Source organism: Octopus bimaculoides, chromosome 26, assembly GCF_046866305.1.
Source record: "Octopus bimaculoides isolate indiv1 chromosome 26, ASM4686630v1, whole genome shotgun sequence".
Classification (NCBI taxonomy): Eukaryota; Metazoa; Mollusca; class Cephalopoda; order Octopoda; family Octopodidae; genus Octopus; species Octopus bimaculoides.
The window spans coordinates 11,587,983-11,610,482 of record NC_142953.1 but is presented as its reverse complement, the minus strand read 5'-3'; the positions used below and the strand labels follow the sequence as shown (position 1 = coordinate 11,610,482).

The 22,500-nt window shown below is 36.6% G+C and overlaps 1 long non-coding RNA gene across 1 annotated transcript in view; it reads left to right on the top strand.

Annotated features, from left to right (window-relative positions):
* The window catches only part of LOC149130943 (uncharacterized), a 184,269-nt gene extending 177,808 nt beyond the window's left edge, over nucleotides 1-6,461 (top strand). The window contains exon 2 of the long non-coding RNA XR_016238500.1: nucleotides 3,198-6,461. This is a non-coding gene — a long non-coding RNA (uncharacterized LOC149130943). The remainder of the gene's footprint in view (nucleotides 1-3,197) is intronic.
* Nucleotides 6,462-22,500: the final 16,039 nt, after the last annotated feature.

Sequence of the window (22,500 nt, the reverse complement as noted above, 5' to 3'; positions counted from 1 at the left end):
ATTGCATCACACATAATACAAAACCTCATTAAAATACAAATCCAGAGCCGAAGAAAACACAAACATCGGTGAAAAAAGAAAGAAGAGGTAAAAGAGGAAGAAAAACAAAGAAAAAACATCAATCCAACACTAAGTGCTTCAATTATCCGCACATCACAAGATTCAATGGAACCTACTGAAACAAGACAACTCGTTCGTGGCATTACCACGGCCGACGACGAAGCTAAGGCGTTTTAACAGCCAAGCACCCTCGTGGGCACCACCTGACACCTCAGTAAGGTGAGCCGCCAACAATGACAAGAACCTCGCTCGTGTTTGTGCTTCTTCCATTTGGATTTGGACTTTAATGCGGTTTCGTATCATATATGAAGGATATACATACGTGTTATATATGGAAGTATTAAATTATCTAAACAAATAGAAGATAAGTGCGTTTTTTAAGATACGATACTACCGACGTTTTTGGAAAATTGCAGCTAACTTTGACATTGTTTCAGTTAAAAACATTATTGTACTTCTGAGTATATGGAAAGAATGTATTAACTCATTCTAAGAAGCTTGTGAGACAGCTTTTTGCTATTTTCTGCCTTAAATACTTATAACACTGGCTTAACTATCAATCTGGCTAAATACCTTGCCGCATAAATATCTGATGTTAACTTTCTAACGATCCATGCTCTAAGTAAGTTAGCAATAACTTAATTGCCTCTTTAACTGCCATGAAACAAAATTATTTTTTGTTAGCCATTTAACGACACGATAAGATTGACTTAACCTGATATGCATCGATTACATACAAAATCAAACTTTCGCCATAGATGCCCCGTTTTGGACGATAGAAAATTGGATACTAGTAAGTTTATTCCTATAACATGGATATTAAAGAGGCTAAAGGGAAGTAATCTGGCTTCAACAATACATGTGTTATCGCGACAGAATGTCGGTTTTCCAGTAGCATATGTTCTGATTTAATAGTAAATCCTACAGTTTCACAGGAATATTATGCATATACGCCACTATAAACTTTCACACAAGTACAAACACACTCATGTAACTCATATATCTGAATGTGTAAGTGCACGTGCATGTGCCTTTAAATAAGCGTATATATATATATATATATATATATATATATATATATATATATAAGTATAAGCATATATGTATGCATACACATGTATACAGATATATATAAATACATATCCACATATATACATACACACACAAAAATACATATATATATATACACACGTATGCATGTATGTATGTATGTATGTGTGCATGTATGTATGTATGCATGCATGCAAAGAGAGCCATTTTTGCTTAAGCTTCCGACATGAAATTTGATTTAGCTCCTATAAATTTAATAGTCAAGCGAAGCCCCACATTTAATAATCTAACATTTGTCGTTCAGATTGGATTATTGTCCTGAGATATTTCCATATATTGAAAGAAAGAAAGAATGGAAAGAAAGAAAGAAAGAAAGAACGAAATGAGAGGAGAGGAATCGCACACAGCGGAGAAATAGAAATGAGAAAGAGGAAGAGGAGGGAGTCAAATAGAAGAAAGAACGGACGAAAGGAAATAAATGTTTGAGAAAGAGGGGAGATAAAGAAAGGAATGAGGGAGAAAAAAGAAGTCAAGAAGTGTGGAAGAAAAGAAGAAAGGAAGCCAGTAAGATAGAAGAAAAAAATGTCTAAATATTTGAAATCAGCCACGAGATGGCGTGTAGGTATGGATGTTCAAGAAGGATTTTGAAGCAAATATAGACGAGATGGGTATCACAAATATTTTGCTGCTGTTTTTTTTTTTTGTTAACCTTAGTCCAGACCTGATCTGACAGATTTATGATACGAGGCATTCCAGTCGTGACCACCTCGCCTGTTATGTGTCTCTACTACTTCTGAAAACATTGTGTCGGGGTATTTTTCGTAACTGCAAAGTATCTTCTAGAGGGAGATTTGGTCGCTATTTCTTACACAAAGTGAAAAACGTTGAGATAACTTCATTGATGTGCCATTGGAAATTTGATTCGTTTTGCTGTTCTTGTTTAGCCTCTGGTTTGCCTTGATCTGGCAGAGCACGACTAAAAGCGTTATAGCCATGACCATCATGTCTTTTTAAGGAAAAATATGAAAACCATTATCCAGAGTGTCCTTCCTTTATTTCTTTCCTCGGGACTATAAGATTTTCAAGCAGACAAGTTGAGCCAGTAATGCGTATGCTCTGTTACCACGTGGGTATAAGGTGCAACAGTGTGGTACATGTTATTGCTTATTCTAGACCATCAAATATTTCGGTCATCACTAGTTTGTCTGTGGCTGTTATTTCTAGATGTCAGCGCTTCGTAGAGGTTATCTCCTTTGGCTTGTTGTAACGGAGAGAGAACATTGATAGTGTTCGTGGCGGCGGCGGCGGCGGTGGTGGTAGAGACGGTGATCGCGGTATAGGTGTTGATGTTATTGGTGATGCTAGCTGTTGGACGGTTGTGATGGCTGTGGTAGTGATAGTATATCTCATGGCTGGTGGAGGCGCCGATGATATTGCTAGTATTGCCGATGGTGGTTGTGACAGAGGGTGTATTAGCAGTGGTCGTTATCGTGGTAGTGGTTGTTGTGATGTTCCTGCTGATGGTAATTGTGATGGTTGTGGTGATAAAGTTGCTGATGTTGGTTATGTCTAATATAATATACGTTGTCGACGTTTCGAGCCTACGCTCTTCAGTAATACACACACGCACACACAAATATATATATGGGTGCTCTAGTATGGCCGCAGCCAATGGTTTGAAACGCATAACAGAATAATATAATATACTGTGTGTGTGTGTGTATATACAGGTGTGGCTGTGTAGTAAGAAGCTTGTTTCCCAACCACATGGCACCATGGTTCCGTGCCTCACTGTGTGACACATTGGGCAAGTGTCTTCTACTATAGCAGACCAAAACCTTTTGAGTGGATTTGGTACACGGAAACCGAAAGAAACCTATCGCGCGCGTGCGTGCGTGCGTATATATATATATATATATATATATATATATATATATATATATATATGCATACATACATACATACACGTGTGTGTGTGTGTGTACACTTCTATACATTATTAGTTATTAGATTTTTGTAGTTTGATTAGCACTCTGGTTTTTATAATTTTTCCGCTTTTAAAACTTTGCTTTTTTTTTAAATTCCAGGATTCTTCACCAAAGTCCACAGTCAAATGCAGGATATTATCGATGTCACAGATACAAGAAGGCTTTTATCAGAACAACTTAACTCAGCCAAAACTGATGTGAAGCAAAAAAAAAAGCAGAAAAAAAATTATGTTTAAACAAAATTTACGATGAAGATGATGCCTGGAATATAATTTTCGAAACGTTTGATGGAGGATTAAAAACCTAATTTCACCCCAACTTTGCAGTTAAATTTTAGATCTCCATCATTACTCTTAGTATTATGGCTGTTGTTAGTGCTGTCATTATGTTGTTGTTGTTGCTGCTGATGTTATTATGGCGTTATTATTATTCTACGAATATTGTTTGTTTTTTTCTGTTATTGTTATTTATTCTTGAATCTCATTTTGTTGTTGTTTATTTGTGCGTTTTTGGTTATATATTTCTCAGTTTTCTTGTAGTATATCCCCATGCATATCCCAACTCGTTATGGCCTCAAGAAATTATTTTGCACTTTTTTTGTTTTAAATTTTAAAGCTATTTCTTGGATGCTGGAAGGAGTATTTTTGGTCAATTTTCCGGGTGGGGAGCCAGAGAGATTTTGATTTTTCTCATTTTTGTGGCTTTAATCTTATGCATGTTTGTGTTATACTTTTCTTTTCATTTCAATTTTTTGTGTCTTTATATTTCAAAAATTTATTTTTAAAGGGGGCGGGATGCAGCGAAGTACTAGTTCTTTCTTTTCTATATATTTGTTGATGACTAGATTAACATTTTTTTCCCTATTTTTCATTTTAAAGAAATTTTTCCACCCTTCGAAATGCGCCAACCTCGACTATCCACTTCAACACTCTTCTTTCCCCTTCATCCATAAATTTCTCCCATATTGTTTTTAATTTATTATTGTTTAGTATTTATATTTATTTCTTGTATTTTTATTCTCACATATATTTAATTAAACAACTTAAAACAACACAATTTTCTTAAAATGCAAAAATGCAAACGACAAACCAATAAAAAGAAAAACGTCACTTAAAAATTTGAATATCTATTCATAATGTCCTTTATATATTTACTCAAATATTAATCCTTACGTTATCAATGTTATTATGAAATCATATTGTATACACACACACAAACACACACACACACATATATATATATATATATGTACGTACATACATAAATGTTACGTAAGTGCACTCACGTGCAAGCGTAAACGCATTCGTTCTTTGTTCTACGGTAAGTGTCCCTTTACGAAGGAAATAAAACAGGAAAAAATAATAATTTAGAACATAACTGAAACTCAAACAATCTAAGTACAAAACAAAATATAAAACATAAACCCCTATTACATCATTTCTTCTATACGCAGTTATTAACCCATTTTTCAGTTGCAATTTTTTTCAAGTATTAGCCCAGGCTATATCTAGCTAAGCAAAATGAAAAGTTATGTAATAAACTTTATTCGTTGATTCACGTTTTTGTTTAAAATGCTTTAGTATTTTTTTTTTATCTTTTACCTTTATGTATTTTTACCGAAATTCTATTTGCCTTTTTACATATTTTTACTTGAGAAAACATGCAAAAAAGCAAAAAATAGAAATTTTAAACATCTAATTTTCTTTACGTAATAACGAATATATTTATGCAAAGAGGTGTATAGAAACCGTTTGGTACTTAGCAGAAACGGCAAAGACATTTTCCTCGAGTCAGACGATACTATCTCTAAAAAGAAGGATTTCATATCAAACAACTCGGAGATTACCGACGAGGATGAAACTGCTTCCTCGCCGGGAAGAATTGTCCCTTCTATTCTAACTATAAATAGAGAAAGAGATAGATAGATAAAGAGATAGAGAACGAAATAGATAGACAAAGAGACGGATAGAGAAAGAGACGGATAGAGAAAGAGACGGATAGAGAAAGAGACGGATAGAGAAAGAGACGGATAGAGAAAGAGACGGATAGAGAAAGAGACGGATAGATAGATAGATAGATAGATAGACAGACAAATAGATGGCGGGAGGGATAGATAGATAGGTAGACAAATGGATAGAGGGATGAATAGATAGACAGACAAATGAATGGAGTGATGAATAGATAGATAGACAAATGAATGGAGAGGTGAATAAATAGATAGATTGATAGATTGATAGATAGGCCAATGCTGAAACCTCTACGTGGACGTCAGTCTACAAGGAAAATCAGCCAAATCTCCCTCAAACGATATTTTAACGGTTAGACCCAGAAAGTACAGCGTGGTCAGGGTAGGGATATAATTTGAACATGAGTTTGTTTAGTTTATTCTGATCTAGGGCCATACTGTAAACATCACAACAGCAGTATTGCCTGTGTTTCATTAACATCACTGCTGCCCCATGACGACAAACAAGATAATGGAGCTGTAAATAAATTGTCTAGAAAATAGAAAAATAGAAATAAAGAAAAGACGGGATGGTCACGGCTGAAATATTCTTTAGATCTCGGTTCTGCTCGTTCAGAGTTGACCTGGGGCTAAGTAAGAAAAAAAAAACAGTAGCAGAAACAACAACAAAGCTTAATGTCCATGTTTTAATAACGAACAGCGCATCTGAGAAACTACGATTGACCTAAGACGACGTAATAGCTAACTTATGCCTAAATATACTGTGCGTAAAAATAATAAAACATGGGATGGCCATGGTTAGAATGCCTTTGATCATAGGTTTGCTTAATCAGGGCTGAACTACGTCTAAACATCATTAGCAAAAACCAAAGAAAAAGACTATTAAAAAGAGTGTGTTTTTGTTGAAATACTGTCTAGTGAAGAGAATCTTAAAAAAATGAAAGGCGAAATATAGAATTCAAAGACTTCGTTCTTTCTCATTTCTTTATCGCCATTTCTTCACCGTTTTCAGTTCTGCTATTCGTTTATTTATTTATTTGTTTATCTTTATTTATTTTTTTTTTCTTCTGCAATATCTATGAAAATTTGTCATTCAGGGGTTTAAAAGTTTAATCTTATTTTTACATAATGGCCCACGCCGAAAAAAAAAAATGGCTAGTTTTTCGTTTAAATTACGTAAAATTCCAATTTTTATTTTCTTTTTCTGTTTGTTTTTTTTTTTTTTTTATAAATCGCGAAAACATTTTCCATTCTTTACATGCTTGTTGTTATTGTTATTATCATTATTATTACTACTACTACTACATTGATATATATATATATTGTTTTATGTTCCATAACTTTTATAAAAATTAGTTTTTCGGAGTAATCCTGATTTTTGATTTTTTTTTTTTTTTTCACATAATGGAACTAAATATCTTACAGTGTTTTTCTTTTTCTTTTTGATTTAAGTGACGCACGATAAAAAAAAAAGTACTTCTGGTATAGCAGAGCCAACAACACCAAGGACGACGACGATGATGATGATTATGACGACCATACTTTCGAACGCTTCATTTTAATTTTAACAAAAAGAAAAATAATATTTAATAAAACGTAGTAGTAGTAGTAGTAATAATAATAATAATAATAATAATAATCGTTCCGTTTTATCCTACAGTGCTTGTTGTTGGTATTGTTTTTGTTGTTTTTTAAATTTTCGTTTTCTTTTGTCTTTCTTTTCTTCTCCTCCACTTAGGAGTTTTACGTTTTCTATTAACTTTAAGTATACTTCTATTTACTTGTTTAAGTTTTCTTTTTTTTTTTCTTTTTGTTGAATTTGATTTCTATTTTTATTAAACATTTATGAAATTTTACGACACCTTTGTTTTTTTTTTACAAGATTCTCTTCGTATTTTAGTTTTGATTTTGTCTATTGATTTTTTTTTTTTTTTTGAAACTTTGCAAACATTTAAGCATTTGATTTGGTGGAGGGTTTTATCTTGTGTTTTTGTTTATTTTTAGTTGGTCTTTATGAGGCGGCGGGAGGGGGTGGGTGCATTACATAAAAACATAAAATAATGGTTATTGTTTCTGTTCTTTATATTTTTTCCGTTTCTTACGTAATAGTGTTTTTCGGCAAAATATTGGCTATCAAAAACATTGCCAGTGCCATATATTATTATTATCATTATTATTATTACAAACATCAGTAGCAACAAGAAAAGCGACGGCAGCCGTGGAGTATGTCCGTCACCATCATCATCGTCAACTACAACATCACTAACACCATAATGGCCAACAAGCACCATTATAATACTAGTATTACTACATCAAAGCCACTATCGCCAACAACACAGTATTACAACCATCATCATCACATCATCAGTACCGATCGTACTTCTACTACCAATATCACGGCTACCACCAGCGACACCATTACTACAAATATATCCAACGTTTATCGTTGTCATCATCATCTCCGCCATTACAGTTATTATCCCTCCTCCACCTCGACTGTCAACACCATTCACCATCACCACCAACTTCCATCATAACCGTCAATATCAACCACTATCACCCCCAGCATCACCACCACCACCATCATCATCATCATCATCATTGCAATCGTCTCCAATACCACCACAACCACTACCATCATCATCATCATCATCATCACCAACGTCACCACCATCGCTGCAATCACCATCTACAATACCATCACAACCATCATCATCATATTCCTCACCAACTTCACCGCAACCATCACTCTCCATTATCTTTCTTAGCAACGCCATTACCACCACCACCACCACCACCACCAGCAGCAACACTATCACCACCACTACCGCCGCCATCACTACCAACACCAAATTATGGCTGAACTTTCACTGCTAAATAATATACGCCATGTTAATAATGTCTAAAAAAAATCTTAATGTGATCATTATGTAAGTGTACCCATAATCCTCAATGGATGACGGCTAACCTAAATTCTCTTTCAGGAGTTTTTCATGATGTTGTTTCCGGATATTTGTTAGCATTGTTGGTATTATTGCTGATATTTTTAATATTCCACTACGCATGATTCGTCAGCAAGTAAGAAATTGTGTTGGGTAATCGTATATGAGCTTGTGGTAGAGCGCCGTTTGTATGAGTTTATATATATATATATATATATATACACGAGAAAGATTGACTCTCATAAATGTTTGAATATCCTTTTCATAGTGAGTTAATGTTTTACTCTTTTATATATAGCTAAAGACATATATTCTAAGCACACGTCTGCTTATGCGTTAGTACATGTGTATAGTATGTATATAATAATTATATATATATATATATATATATATATATATATACACATACACACCCAAATACATATATGCATACACAAATATACATGCAAACAGATATATGTGTGTGTACGTATGCATATATATGTTTTGTTTATAGAGATATTTCATTATTATGTTCAGTACTGCTTTCATCATGGTTACTATCATCATCACCGTCGTTATCGAAGTCATCGCTGATGTTTACACATTTGTATGGTGTTTAAATTGTTCTAAATGATGTGATTTTGTTAAGAGTTATCTTCGTTGCTGCTATATTTGTTCTTCTTTACTGTTATGTTAGCAGTCTTAATATCACTGGGTGCTTTTCACTGCTTAGTCGACCACTCCCTATTCTACGAATTCATATATATCTATATATATATATATATATATATATATATATATATATATATATATATATATATATATATATATATATATATATATCATAAAAATACAGGGATTAGCAGGAGTTGCTTCTCCAACATACTGAGAATTTAGAAATAGCAGTCAAAGAACTACTGATTCTAAACTACAAATTTTTTCTCTAACGGATGGTGATATTTTATGGCAACTCCTGAGAAGCAACTCCTGCTAATCCCTGTATTTTTATGATTATAAATAGTTTTACCGATAAAGGTTTTTTCATACTGAACTACTTGGCTAAATTGTTAATTATTTATTTTATTACTAATTGACGATTCCCTGCCCTATATCTGTGTGTGTATATATATATATATATATATATATATATATATATATACGAGCGCAGAGATTGACAAGGTGGAAAAAATAGTACTCGAATACTAAAGTACTAAAGGTAGAGAAAAATACTCCGAGTTTCACGTAAGCGATCATCAAATAAAAGTGAAGTTTTAGAACAATGGTTTACAAATGGTCTTAAATGATGCAATTAAGAATAATTGACAAATTATTAAACCGAACTTTCAAAGCTGGTCTCAGTCAAAATATTATAATCATTTATAGGCACATTTATGGCTGTGTGGTAAGAAGCTTCCTTCTCAACCACATGGTTCCGGGTTCAATCCCTCTACACGGCATTTCGAGCAAGTGTCTTCTACTATAGCCTCGGGTCAACCAAAGCCTTGTGAGTGGATTTGGTAGACGGAAACGGAAAGAGGCCAACGTATATATGCATATACTCATTTATTATTTGCTGTGTATATATATATATATATATATATATATATAGTGATCTATTTCTAGCGCATTAATTGTCCACGTTAGTGGTCGATGTTATTTTTAAAATATATATATATATGTATATATATATATATATATAAAATAACCACATGTATTTGGATAAACTCTGAAGAACTATTTTTCCAGATACTCAAGTGAATTCGGCCAGGGGTTACATTCATATGTAGGGCTGTTATCTATATGGTTGTTAGCCATATACACTGTAGTTTTAGTCAAGCAATTACCATTAAGAGCGACGTTGCTGGGGTCTACACAATTATATTTTGGATGGTGTTCATTTCTATTGACTTTGAAGAGATTGTTCACTTCATATTAGCTTATCAACAAGACTAGGTTCTTATAACAAGAATAGTAAGCCTTCAGGATGCTTTACTGGGTATTCCATAATTCCTATACTCCCAGGGAAAATGTCTAGAGACTAAGTTCAAGAATTCACTCGCTACGTTTGTCTCTATGTTCATACTCAATGTCCGACTGAACTGCAAAATCCTTCTGGTCCAACTTCAGCGACATCTACCGGGAATATTTTCAGTGCCCTGGTAATGGTTCTGCTTTAGGGTGTCTTTGTCAGGTGAGGTTGTATTGAAGGCCGCCTCATCCAACGACTATGAAGAGATTAGCTTACTTTTATCATGAACAACATACCGAAAGATTACAAGCGAATGATTGGAATTTTCATTCACACAGAATCGCCTTTCACTAGGCTTGTGATAAGGCCTAAAACTGCTAGTTGCTAGTGCTAAAGTAGCTTCTAAGAAATTGATACTACTAAGATTCGTATCATAAGTGATGTTTAAATTCATTCAGTGGAAGAATGTAATGAGATATTTCCTAAATCTGTCTAAACCCGTACTCCGTTCATATTATGGTTAATAATAAACCCTTTCGCTTTCCAGCCTCTTATCAGATATTAGCACCATAATCATCTTACCACCACCGCTACTATAATCATCACAGCCACCAGCGCTATTGCTATCATACTATCACTACCGCCGCCAACCTGCCAATGTTTCCCTACACCAATACGTAAGGCTTCTTTTTATTCAGTTTTATTTAACTTGTTAGTAATATTCGTTTTTGTTTTCCTTCGACGGTCAATTCAATCGATTCCATTAATTATCAAATCACCTTCAAATGTTTATTTGATCATTTGCAATTATTCCTCATTGCACCATTTAAAATAATTATCAGGTGACGTGAAACTCAGAATCAAAGGTGCAATTCTTCGCGGAGATTGGGCAGTAGTCTTCGCATTTGCTAAGTTCTTCATCTTCAGTAAAACAATTCACATTGGCGCGTGGCTTGGTGGTTAGGGTAATCAGCTCATAATCGTAAGATCGTGAGTTCGATTCCCGACGTCACGTTGTCTCCTTGAGCAAGACACTTCATTTCATGTTGCTCCAGTCCTCGCAGCTGGCAAAAATTAGTTGTACCTGTAATTCAAAGGGCCAGCCTTGTCACATTGTGTGCCGCGCTGAATCTCCATGAGAACCACGTTAGGAATAAGCGTATCTGTAGAGTGCTCAGCCACTTGCACGTTAATTTCACGAGCAGGGTGTCTCGTTGATCGGATCCGACAGAGTGCGAGGAAAAAGCAATCTACATACACATATAAATGTGGAAATATATATATATATATATACATGTATGTATATGGTCTTCCTTGTATCACACTACTGAACCTCCACCCTTCACAACTTATTTCAGCACCACATGTGTATGTATATATTTCTCTCTCCCCCTGAGTGTGTGAAGGTGCGTGGCCGAGTAGTTACTTTGTTGTCCTCACGATCGCTAGATCGTGGGTTCGATTCCCAGACCGGGCGGCGCGTTGTGTTCTTGAGCAAAATACTTCATTTCACATTGCTACAGTCCTCCTTTCGATCAGAGTGTGAATGCTGCCTGGGCCGCCTAACCAACAGTGTGACGCTATTCGAAGGCTAAAACGATACAAAGCGCACCATGACCAGCGATGTGAATCAGCATCTCATAGTCTGGTCGGTCATGTGATTATACACACACACACACACACACACACACACACACACACACACACACACACACGAGTGTGTGTACGTGTGTGAATATATATATATATACATATATATATGCATACTGGCATCTGTAATATATATATATATATATATATATATATATATATATATATATATATATATATAATCTGAGTAAAAACAAATACAGAAGAAGGGTTTTGTATGATCGTGTATAGAGGAATATATTTTATTTAAAAGAGTTCCAACTCTGTTTTTTATGTTTTATGTATATTCTTCTAAAATTAATGTGGGATATAGAATATGAAATATACAATATATAATATAAAAATGGATGGTACGATGAAATGAAGTTTTGAATGTCTTATTGAATATATGGAATATGTCTTATTGAATATATGGAATATTGAGTGTTCAATATAAAGGATTAAATATATAAAGGCGAATACGTATTTTCCATACCTTGTGGTATTTCATCATGGCCGGTATGACAGACTTTAACAGACTGTAACAGACTGTAACAGACTGGCTGGTTTTCTGTCTTTTATACCTATTCCTTTGGACATCAGCAGTATGTGTATGCATACTGGCGTCTGTATTTGTGTGTGTGTGTGTGTGTGTGTGTGTGTGTGTGTGTGTGTGTGTGTGTGTGTGTGTGTGTGTGTGTGTGTGTGTGTGTGTGTGTGTGTGTGTGTGTGTGTGTGTGTGTGTGTGTGTGTGTGTGTGTGTGTGTGTGTGTGTGTGTGTGTGTGTGTGTGTGTGTGTGTGTGTGTGTGTGTGTGTGTGTGTGTGTGTGTGTGTGTGTGTGTGTGTGTGTGTGTGTGTGTGTGTGTGTGTGTGTGTGTGTGTGTGTGTGTGTGTGTGTGTGTGTGTGTGTGTGTGTGTGTGTGTGTATATATATATATATATATATATATACATGCTAGCGTCTGTATTTGAAAGAGGCAGGCAGAACCGTTGATTCTGTCCGTTGCTACTCGGAGTTCTCTTTCCCGTGTGATCGTTCACCTTGTCATTACCGGGCGGAAAACTCCGAGGAACAACGGAGTGAATCAACAGCTGCCTCTGATGAATATAATCATTGCAGCCTGTATTGAGTACTTTTTTTTTTATTTCATTTGCAACACTACCACCCCAAAAAAGAAACATGCATATTAATACGTACGTACATGGAAACGTACGGTACATGCGTGCATATAGACATACATACACACACCCGCTTAAACACTCAAACACACACACAATCTTACCATACTAACTCATTTTTCCCTATTTCCTTTTCCTCCATTACTCCCCCCCCTTATGTGTGTGTTTGTGTGTGTGTGTGTGTGTGTGTGTGTGTGTGTGTGAAATCATCTTTATGCGTGTATATCTGTGTGTACATTTTTAGTACTCACATCTATGTGTTTGCTGTCTGTTGTACGTACGCTGTTGCCTTTCTCTCACATCCCTCCCGGACCACCTCTCGCTCGCTCTCTCTTTTTCTCTCTCCCTTCCGTATCGTCCATGAAGGAAGCGGTGTGTTATGAACCGTTACTAAATTATCCTTTCATGGCATGAGCATGCGCAGTATTTCATTATTAAGTTAATGCAAAAGGTGTCGAGACAGACCGATGGTGATTGGCAGCAGGTGGGAATGAGTGGGGTGGGGAGGAGAAAGGGAACGATATGGGTATGTGTGTGTCTGTGTGTGCGTGTGTTTGCGTAAATGTTTGTGCTTGTATACATACAAGCGTACATAAATACAAAAGTGTATATAAATATATGCATACGCTTGACATACATGCACATATACACACATATTTACACGTACATGCATACACTTAAACTATATATATATATATATATATCTTATGTTTTAAGTTTATAATTCTTTGTTGGGAGGTGATAGGGCGGGGTGGAATACGAATGTTTATGTTTGTCTTTGTTTTGCTGTTTTGTTGGGTTTTTTCCTCGTTTATCTTCCTTTTCTTTTTTTTTCTATTTTTCATCACACACCATTTAGCTATGGTGGATTAAGTATTGTTTAATAATGAAAAGATAGAACGAACACAACAACAAAAATTAATAACAAAGGCACAGTTTTTAAAGAAAACAAAAAAAGCAATATATGAAAAACGGAAAAGTAAGGATATAGAGTTAGCAACATGAATCATTTATCGTTAGTTTCGTATTAAACAATAACTAATGCAAAAACCGGAAAGACGAAATGCAAGAAGTAGAATAATAAACAAGAGAATAAAAATAGGAAAGATAATATTACAATGGAAAACTCTAGAATATAAAAGAAAAAGGAACCAAGAAGAAATACAGAGAGAATGGTAACAAAAAACATAAGATGGGGTGTGGTTTGGATAAGGAAAAGGATTATCTTTAGGGAGTTTCTTATCTGACAGATTTCGGTTGCATTTAATTATATCAGTTCCTGCAGTAGTAATAGTAGTAGTTGTTGCTGGAACCAAGATCTTGGAATCCACCAAAAGAGAAAAAGAATGAAATCAAATGAGAGAAGAGAAAGGCTCAACAAAAAAAAAAACCTCGTCTTCCATTAACATTACCATACAGTCAATGCCATACGTCTATAGAGTCACCAATTGCTCTACAAAGTCATTAATGGCATCACCATAAAGGAAGTGTTCAGCAAAGAAAAAGCGAAATTTTCGAGTGTAAGATAAAAGCGAAGACGGCGTTGTTGCTTAGTCTTGAGTCAGTCCGGTTCGAACAGATATATAATCAAAGTGCTTCCAGTCATAACTTGACCGACATCTTTTGCTTAAGACACAGTCTCGTACTACATTATCCAATGTTTTCTTTGCCGTGTTTGTTGGTCCTGTTATTGTCACTATTGTTCTCGTTGTTGTTATTGCTTTATCGCTTACTCAGCGGTAGCTGAGACTCCCTTGTAGTTTCAACATGCAGTGTTACAGTCTACGCATGATATATAGGCTCATAAATAGGCGAGCAGACAGAGCTACGACAGCCCAGCGGTTAGCCGAATAAAAAGATGCACTGTGTGCCACCCGGTCCGAGAATCGAACTCATGTCTTTATGGTGTCATGAGCTCAGCGTCCTAACCACTAGGTTGTGTGCCTTCAGTTCTAGCATTAGTAAGAAGAAGAGGGGGAGAAGGAGGGTGTGGAAAAGGAAAGGAAGCGGAGAAGGGAAGGAAGAAGAGGAGGAGAAGGAAGGAGGGGAGGAGAATGGGAGGAAAAGGAGGAGGAGAGAAGGAAAAGGGGGAAAGAAAAGAGGAGGGAAATAACAGAGGAGGAGGGAAAGAAAGGAGGAGGAAGAGGAAGTAATGGAAGTCTGATTGCGCTCCGTTCATGTCTTTCTCAGAGACGCTAGAGAAGAATTTAAGTTAAAACCTTTAACTTGACCAGAATATCGAAACCTGGACTCGATCTGCTTAGAAATACAACAAGCACCCAATACATTGAGACTAATGTGGGCGAGTGACCCGTATTTTAATAATAATAATAATGAAATAAATATCAGTAGGCTTGCCCCTAAACTACTTCCGGGCTTAGAACTTTCAAAAGGTAAAATGCAAGTCTAATAAGACTGTTTCACAATTTCATCTTGATTGAATCTTTAATACTTTCTCGGTTCATATCACAAATAACTTTGTCTTGGTGTATAAACTGGTGTATAAATGCTGCCGAGCAAATGCTCAAGGCAAAAAATATTTCCACCATGTTCTATTGTGCGTAACATAATTTTCGTCTAATACTATTCGACCATTTTTGGCTAATATTATTTGTGAAACTATATGTTAGTTTCAAGAAGCAACCATAAGCTTACCAGCATGCGTTAGTAATAACTGTTAGGCAAACTTTTATGTACAGAACGATCTAATGTATGAGTGTGCGGGGATGGGGTAGGCGCAGAATGGCTGGATGGTTAAGAAATTCGCTTTCTACCCATGAAGGTCTTGGTTTAATCCTACCGTGTTATTGCGTGGGCAAGTGTCATTTTCTGTAGCTTCGATTTTCGATCCCACTAAGTTTGTGAGCGAAGTAGAGTAGAAGAAAAATGTGAACCAACCTGTTGGATGGATTGTATCTGTTGTTCAAGAGTACCGTATTGTTATGTACCGTGACACGCTGATTCTATTAGAGACATCCGTTTATTAAACTAAAGATTTGGTTGTTTGATCAGCTGAACAAGTTGTTCGGAAAATGAAAGTGGCCTAGCATTCCACAGACACGTGTATGTCTATGTAGACAGAAAGAGAGAGAGAGAAAAAGAGAGAGAAAGAAAGAGACAAACAGGCAAATAGATAGATAGATAGATAGGGATAGATAGGTAGATATAGGTAGATATAGATAGCTAGGTAGATATAGATAGCTAGGTAGATATAGATAGCTAGGTAGATATAGATAGATAGGTAGATATATAGATAGATCGCACATAGTTTATGTGCGACCGATAACGTTTACATTATTAGAGCAGTATTTGTTCTGGCTCTTCACATTCCGGGTTCAAATCCCGACTTGGTTGTCTCTGCTTTTTATCCATTCGGATGTTCGGTATAATAAAATAAAGCGCCAGTCAAGTACCGGGATTGATAGCATCGACTAGCCTTACACTTAAATGTTGCTGACCTTGTGCCTAATTTAAGGACCGAATGCGTGCATGCGTGTGTGTATGTGTACCCATTAAATACAAACACGTACATATACATAACACAAAGACAAGGAGCGGAAGAGAGGAAGAAAATCGTATATGGACGCTAGTTAAGTCGTCAGTATTAACGTATTTAATGCATTGAGCAGCTAAAAAGCTAATTAAAAAATTTATATATAGACAGTTTACTTGTATCTTTCTGTCTATATATTATTTTCTCTCTCACATACACACTCACTCATACGCACACACACTTCTTTCACTGTTTCCCCCCCCCCACTACTCCCTACCTCTCTCTGTACACAAACACACAAACATCATATATCACATGTATATACACAAAGATACACACACACATATATATATATATATATATATATATATATATATATATACATACACACACACACATACACAAATACACTCATTCATATTTCTTCGTATTTCTGAAGAGCAGCGTATTGTTTGGCTGAAGTCAAGTGGAAAAAAAAAAGTAGAAAACCTTTATCAGTGGAGCGTAACGAATATATTTTGTCTGCCTTCCATTATAGATGCCTCTATCAGCACTTTATTATAAGTGTCAGCAATGATGCTGTACAGGGTGGCGGCGGCGATGATGATGATGATGATGTTGATGTTGAGGAGGAGGAGGTGCACGACGATGAATGACGACGGCAGGAGCGTTGAACATTATGGTGGAGGTGGCGCTAGTGGTGGATGTTATGATTTTGATTGTAGTGACGGGAATGGCGTTGGTTGTGATGGCGGCTGCAGTGGTAAACGCGATGCTGTTGTTATAAAAGTGGATATGTAGTAGTAGTAGTAGTAGTAGTAGTAGCAGTAGTAAATAGGGAACAGACGAAGGCAATGGAAAAACCGGTGATACGATATAGAGTGGTTAGCAATTGTAGTGGTGTGATGAGTTGTGTTGTGTGGTGTGGTGTGGTGCAGTACGGCATAGTATGGGGTAATACGGAGTAGTATGCTGCGATACTGTGTGAGTGGAAAAGTGGGGCCTTGTGTCCATGGTGTTCGATTCGTGACGAAAAAGTTCTGAGTTCAATTCCTGGATCGAGTGAGTTATTGTTTCCTTGCGTAAGGTACTTCATATCACGTTGTCCCAGTTTACTCAGCTGTAAATGAGTACCATCTGAGGGCCGATGCAGCTTTCTCTTCATCTGGTTGTCAGATTTTGGAAGTTCCGCTCATTTAGGAGTAGGAATGGAGTCGAGACAATGCCTGTGTCGGACGCAAGTGTGATGGTCTCCTTTGAAGATCGACTGCTTGGGGTTATTATTATCCTTTCTTCCCCACCAAAATTAATCATCGGTTGTACGACCAATGAAATTGGAGTTTAATGCTTTAGTCTAACTGAAGGATACATAACCTGGGTTTTGTACACCGCGCTCTTGTGTGTGTGTGTGTGTGTGTGTGTGTGTGTGTGTGTGTGTGTGTGTGTGTGTGTGTGATGGTGACCGATTCTGGAAACGAAGTCTGGTAAGTGAGGGGTTTGGTCTACAAGAGTAAGTGTATGTTACTCAAAATTGGTCTTGACAGAGCAATTCAGATCGAGCTGACCTGTAATCAAAGGAAGTCAAGTCTTGATCATCGTGCCCTTTTTGCCTTTAAAGTTCACCCAGTGCTCCTTATTCAAGAGAGTAAGGTCTTGTTTGAGGGAGACAATACCTTGCAGACCTAGTGACCCCGTAAGAGATCTATTTCTTGCAATGATGTCGAAACTATAACACGGGTTACAAGTAATACCAACATGGATCTTCGGTCACAAGCATTAGGCTTTGAAAAAAAATTCCTACAGTATCATGTTATGATGGATGTTTACCCCAAATACGTTTTTATAGTAATGTATTATCTCTATTATAATGAAGAAAACTGTATACTCAGTATAGAGTATGTAACTTTTATTAAAAGACAGCAATTATTAAGATCTGCACTGTCTAGAATACATATAATCGCTGGCTCGGGAACGAAATTTGTTAAGGGTGTGCTAACCTAGGTCTAAAATTCCTTTACAAACAAGGTCTTATTGCTTTTGTTAGTTATTTTTGTTCTTTGAGAAGAATCCAAACTTCAAGCTACTTTTTGCAGATCCCTTTTTACAGTTTTCTGAGCCTGAGAAAAGTGAGTTTTTTTTTGTGTGTTTTTTTCTCGCCCATTTCAAAGCCTAGCCAGCCTCATGGGCCCGGTTTCCGGGTTTCAATGGCGTATGTGTATGTGTATGTGTGCTTGCGCTACTTGCACTCCGTGTTCCTGGACCCGCGCATATAACGCGTGTTAAAACAATGTTTACATTTAACTAAAAAGACATGCATACATTTAAGTGACACTGTAATAACAGGATAACGAAAAAATATTGTAATTTCGACACGCAAACAAAATGTTCACAATTACAGTCGTTATTGTTTCAAACTGTTACTAAGCTGTCACTTCCTCCGACATATAACGTCATGTGACCGTTGTGTGTGAAGAGAAGGAGAGTTGTTGACGTTGCATATAGTCTTTTGAAAGATATTTCTTTTTTTTAGTTTACTTTATGTTGAATAACAAAGGTTTGCCTGTGTCTTGTCTTTTCCGTTTATTATCTTATTTCCTTATTTAATTGCTTAAAACTGATTTCGTTATTGTTTAGCTTCAAGTCAATAATCAAAGGAATTCAAATTTTACTGTTTCTCTCTATTTTTTCTTTTCCTTTCTTGGCATAGTATATCTTGAATGACATTATCCAATATGTACAAGACGGCGAGCTGGCAGAATCGTTAGCACGTCGGGCGAAATGCTTAGTGGTATTTCGTCTGTCTTCATGTTCTGAGTTCAAATGCCACTGGTGTCGACTTTGCCTGTCATCCTTTCGGGGTCGATAAATTAAGTACCAGTTACGTACTGGGATCGATCTAATCGACTTAATCCGAATGTTTTAAAGAAGAAATGCATCGTATTATATCGTATAGTACCAGTGAAACACTGGGGTCGATGTAATCAACTAGTCCCCTCCCCACCAAATTCAGGCCTTGTGCCTAATGTAGAAAGGATTATTATTATTAATATTATTGAAGGCGGCGAGCTGGCATAATCGTTAGCATGCAGGGCGAAATGCTTAGCGACATTTCGTCCGTCCTTACGTTGAGTTCAAATTCCACCGAGGTCGACTTTGACTTTCATCCTTTCGGGGTCAAGAAAATAAGTACCAGTTGAGCAATGGGGTCGATACCCGTTCCCCAGAAATTTCAGGCTTTGTGCCTGAAGCATTATTATTATTATTATTAAGGCGGTGAGCTGGCAGAATCGTTAGCACGCCGGGAAAAATACTTAGCGACATTTCGCCCGTCTTTACGTTCTGAGTTCAAATCCCACCGAGGCCGACGTTGCTTTTCATCCTTTCGGAGTCGAGAAAGTAAGTACAAGTTGAGCAATGAGGTTAATGTAATCGATTTACCCCTCCCCTTAAATTACTGGACTTGTGCCAAAATTTGAAACCAACGTATGTCCAGCAATGTTTATGTTGGTAATTCTGATGGATATCGGGAATTGTAATTCTGTAATTCTGTTAACTCTTGATGAGAGTGATGCCAATCAGGCTGTTGTTTCTTCTTTTTGCTTTTTTCTTAATTAGTGAGTATTTTTATTTAGTTCATTAACGTTTATTGTCTATTTTCAAGACAGATTGTCTGAGTCGAACGTACAATAATGGACAGCTTGTCAGAGTAGATTTTGAGAAAGTCTGACACGAGTCGTGGGAGATAGATGTGTCTAGTTGGATTGGTTGCTGTTGCTGCTGATGCTGTGTAGCCCTAGGTCAGCAAGTTTATGATTAAAGGCATTCCAGCCGTGATCATTCCATCCGTTTTATATGAGCAAAGAACGCAAAGCAACATAAACCGAATATGTTCTTTTCTAAGTGTTGCGCCGTTCAACCCCGCCTCCCTCCCTCTCTTGATTTTTCTCTCCTTTCTCTTCCTCTCCTTCCTTCATATCGTTTTCCCCTCTGCCCCTATCCTTCTCTATAATTCTGTCTTTCTCTTTCTTTTTTTTTCTCTTCAGTCTACACCTCTCCCTCTCTACGTTCAACCGACGTTCCAGACGTGAGCAACCTGTTATTTTTTCTCAATGTCAGGTTGTGTTCTTTTATCTTTTGTCTTACTTTCATTGGTTTCATTTATCAGATAGCGACCATGCTGGGGCACCGCATTGAAGAATCTTTAGTCGAATGCACACTTAAGGCAATAAGGTTTAATTTGAAGGAGATTTAGCTGCTACATCTGTAAAGCTCGTGAGACCGCCGGAGAGTTCCAGTGTTGGTTGAGGACATGTTTTGTATATAGGGCTTGTCATTTTTTGTTGATGACGATAATGATGACAACAACGATAATGACGACGACGACGATAATGATAATAATGATGACGACGATGATGACAACGACAATAATGATGACGACGATGATGACAACGACAATAATGATGACGACGATGATGACAACGACAATAATGATGACGACGATGATGACAACGACAATAATGATGACGACGATGATGACAACGACAATAATGATGACGACGATGATGACAACGACAATAATGATGACGACGATGATGACAACGACAATAATGATGACGACGATGATGACAACGACAATAATGATAACGATGATGACAACGACAATAATGATGACGACGATGATGACAACGACAATAATGATGACGACGATGATAACGACAATAATGATGACGACGATGATGACGACGACAATGACGACGACAATAATGATGACGACGATGATGACAATAATGATGACGACGATGATGACGACGATGATGACGACAATAATGATGACGACGATGATGACGATGATAATGATAACGATGATGATGACGACGATGATGATTACAAAGATGATGATGACGATGATAATGATAATAATGATGACGACGATGATGATGACGACGACGATGATGTTGACGACGATGATGATAATGATGATGACGATGATGTTGACGACGACGATGATGATTACAAAGATGATGATGATGATGCTGTTGCTGACATTGTCAATGTTGCTACAAGTGCTGCTAGGGTTGCTGATAATTGACTCCAGAAAAAGCAAAAACAAGTGTTAATATAAAGTATATTTTTTATAGTTGTTGCTGTTGCTGTTACCGATGCTGCTTTGCTACAACTGCTGCTGCTGTTAATATTTTTGATGTTATTCTTGTATTTCACAAGGTTTTAGCAATTTTTCTACTCGCATTATCCAGATATTGTTATTGTATATTTGGTGTTGTTTCTGTTTGTTTTTAATGGTTGCTGTTGTTGTTGTTGTTGTTTTTGCTGGGGTTTTTTTTAGTTTTTTTGTTTATTGTTGTTTATTGTTTTTGATGTGTTGTTGCTGTTGCTGCTGCTGCTGCTGTAGAAGTGGTTATATTTTCAGTAGGTTTTATTGACTGTTTTCAGTGACAGGAAGAGAGAGAGAGAGAGATAGAGAAAGAGAGGCCGAAAGAAAGAGACAGAGGTGAAGAACGTGGGTATCAGAAAGAGCAAAATAAATTACAGCAAAAAAGACAGGAAACAGCAGTATTTTATGAAAGATTAGTGAAAAAGAGAGAGGGAGAGAGAGAGAGAGAGAGAGAGAGAGAGAGAGAGAGAGAAGAGAGAGAGAAAGAGAGAGAGAGAAAGAAAGAGAGAGATAGAGACCGAAATAATGTGAAAGAGAGAGTGGAAGGGGAGATGAGAAGGATGAGAAAAGGAGAGAAAAGAGATGATAGGGAGAAAGAAAATGAGAAAAAGAGAGGCAGATAGAAAATGGCAGAGCAGAATAAAGATATAAAGGCAAAACGAGGGAGGATGGGAAGCAGAGGTAATGGATACAAAAAGGGAGTGGTAAAAGCGAGACAAAGAAAGAAAGAAAGAAAGAAAGAAAGAAAGAAAGAAAGAAAGAAAGAAAAAAGAAAAAAAAAAGAAAGAAAGAGGTGAAAGGAAAATGTCGAAAATATGGCGAAGACATGAAAACAGAAGAATTGTTTCAGTATTTCACTGAAGAAATGAAGGGGAACTAACTGTGTAAAGCATGTAGCATGAAACAAAGATAAATGACTTTGGAGGAAGATTAGAGAGAGAGGGTGAGTTTAAAATAGAGAATGCAGGACAAAGAGAACGGGAGTTAGAGAGTTAGAAGTGGTGCGAGAGTGAGTGAGAGGTATTAAGGGAGAGAAGGCGAATGAAAATGAAAGAGTGAATATAGAAA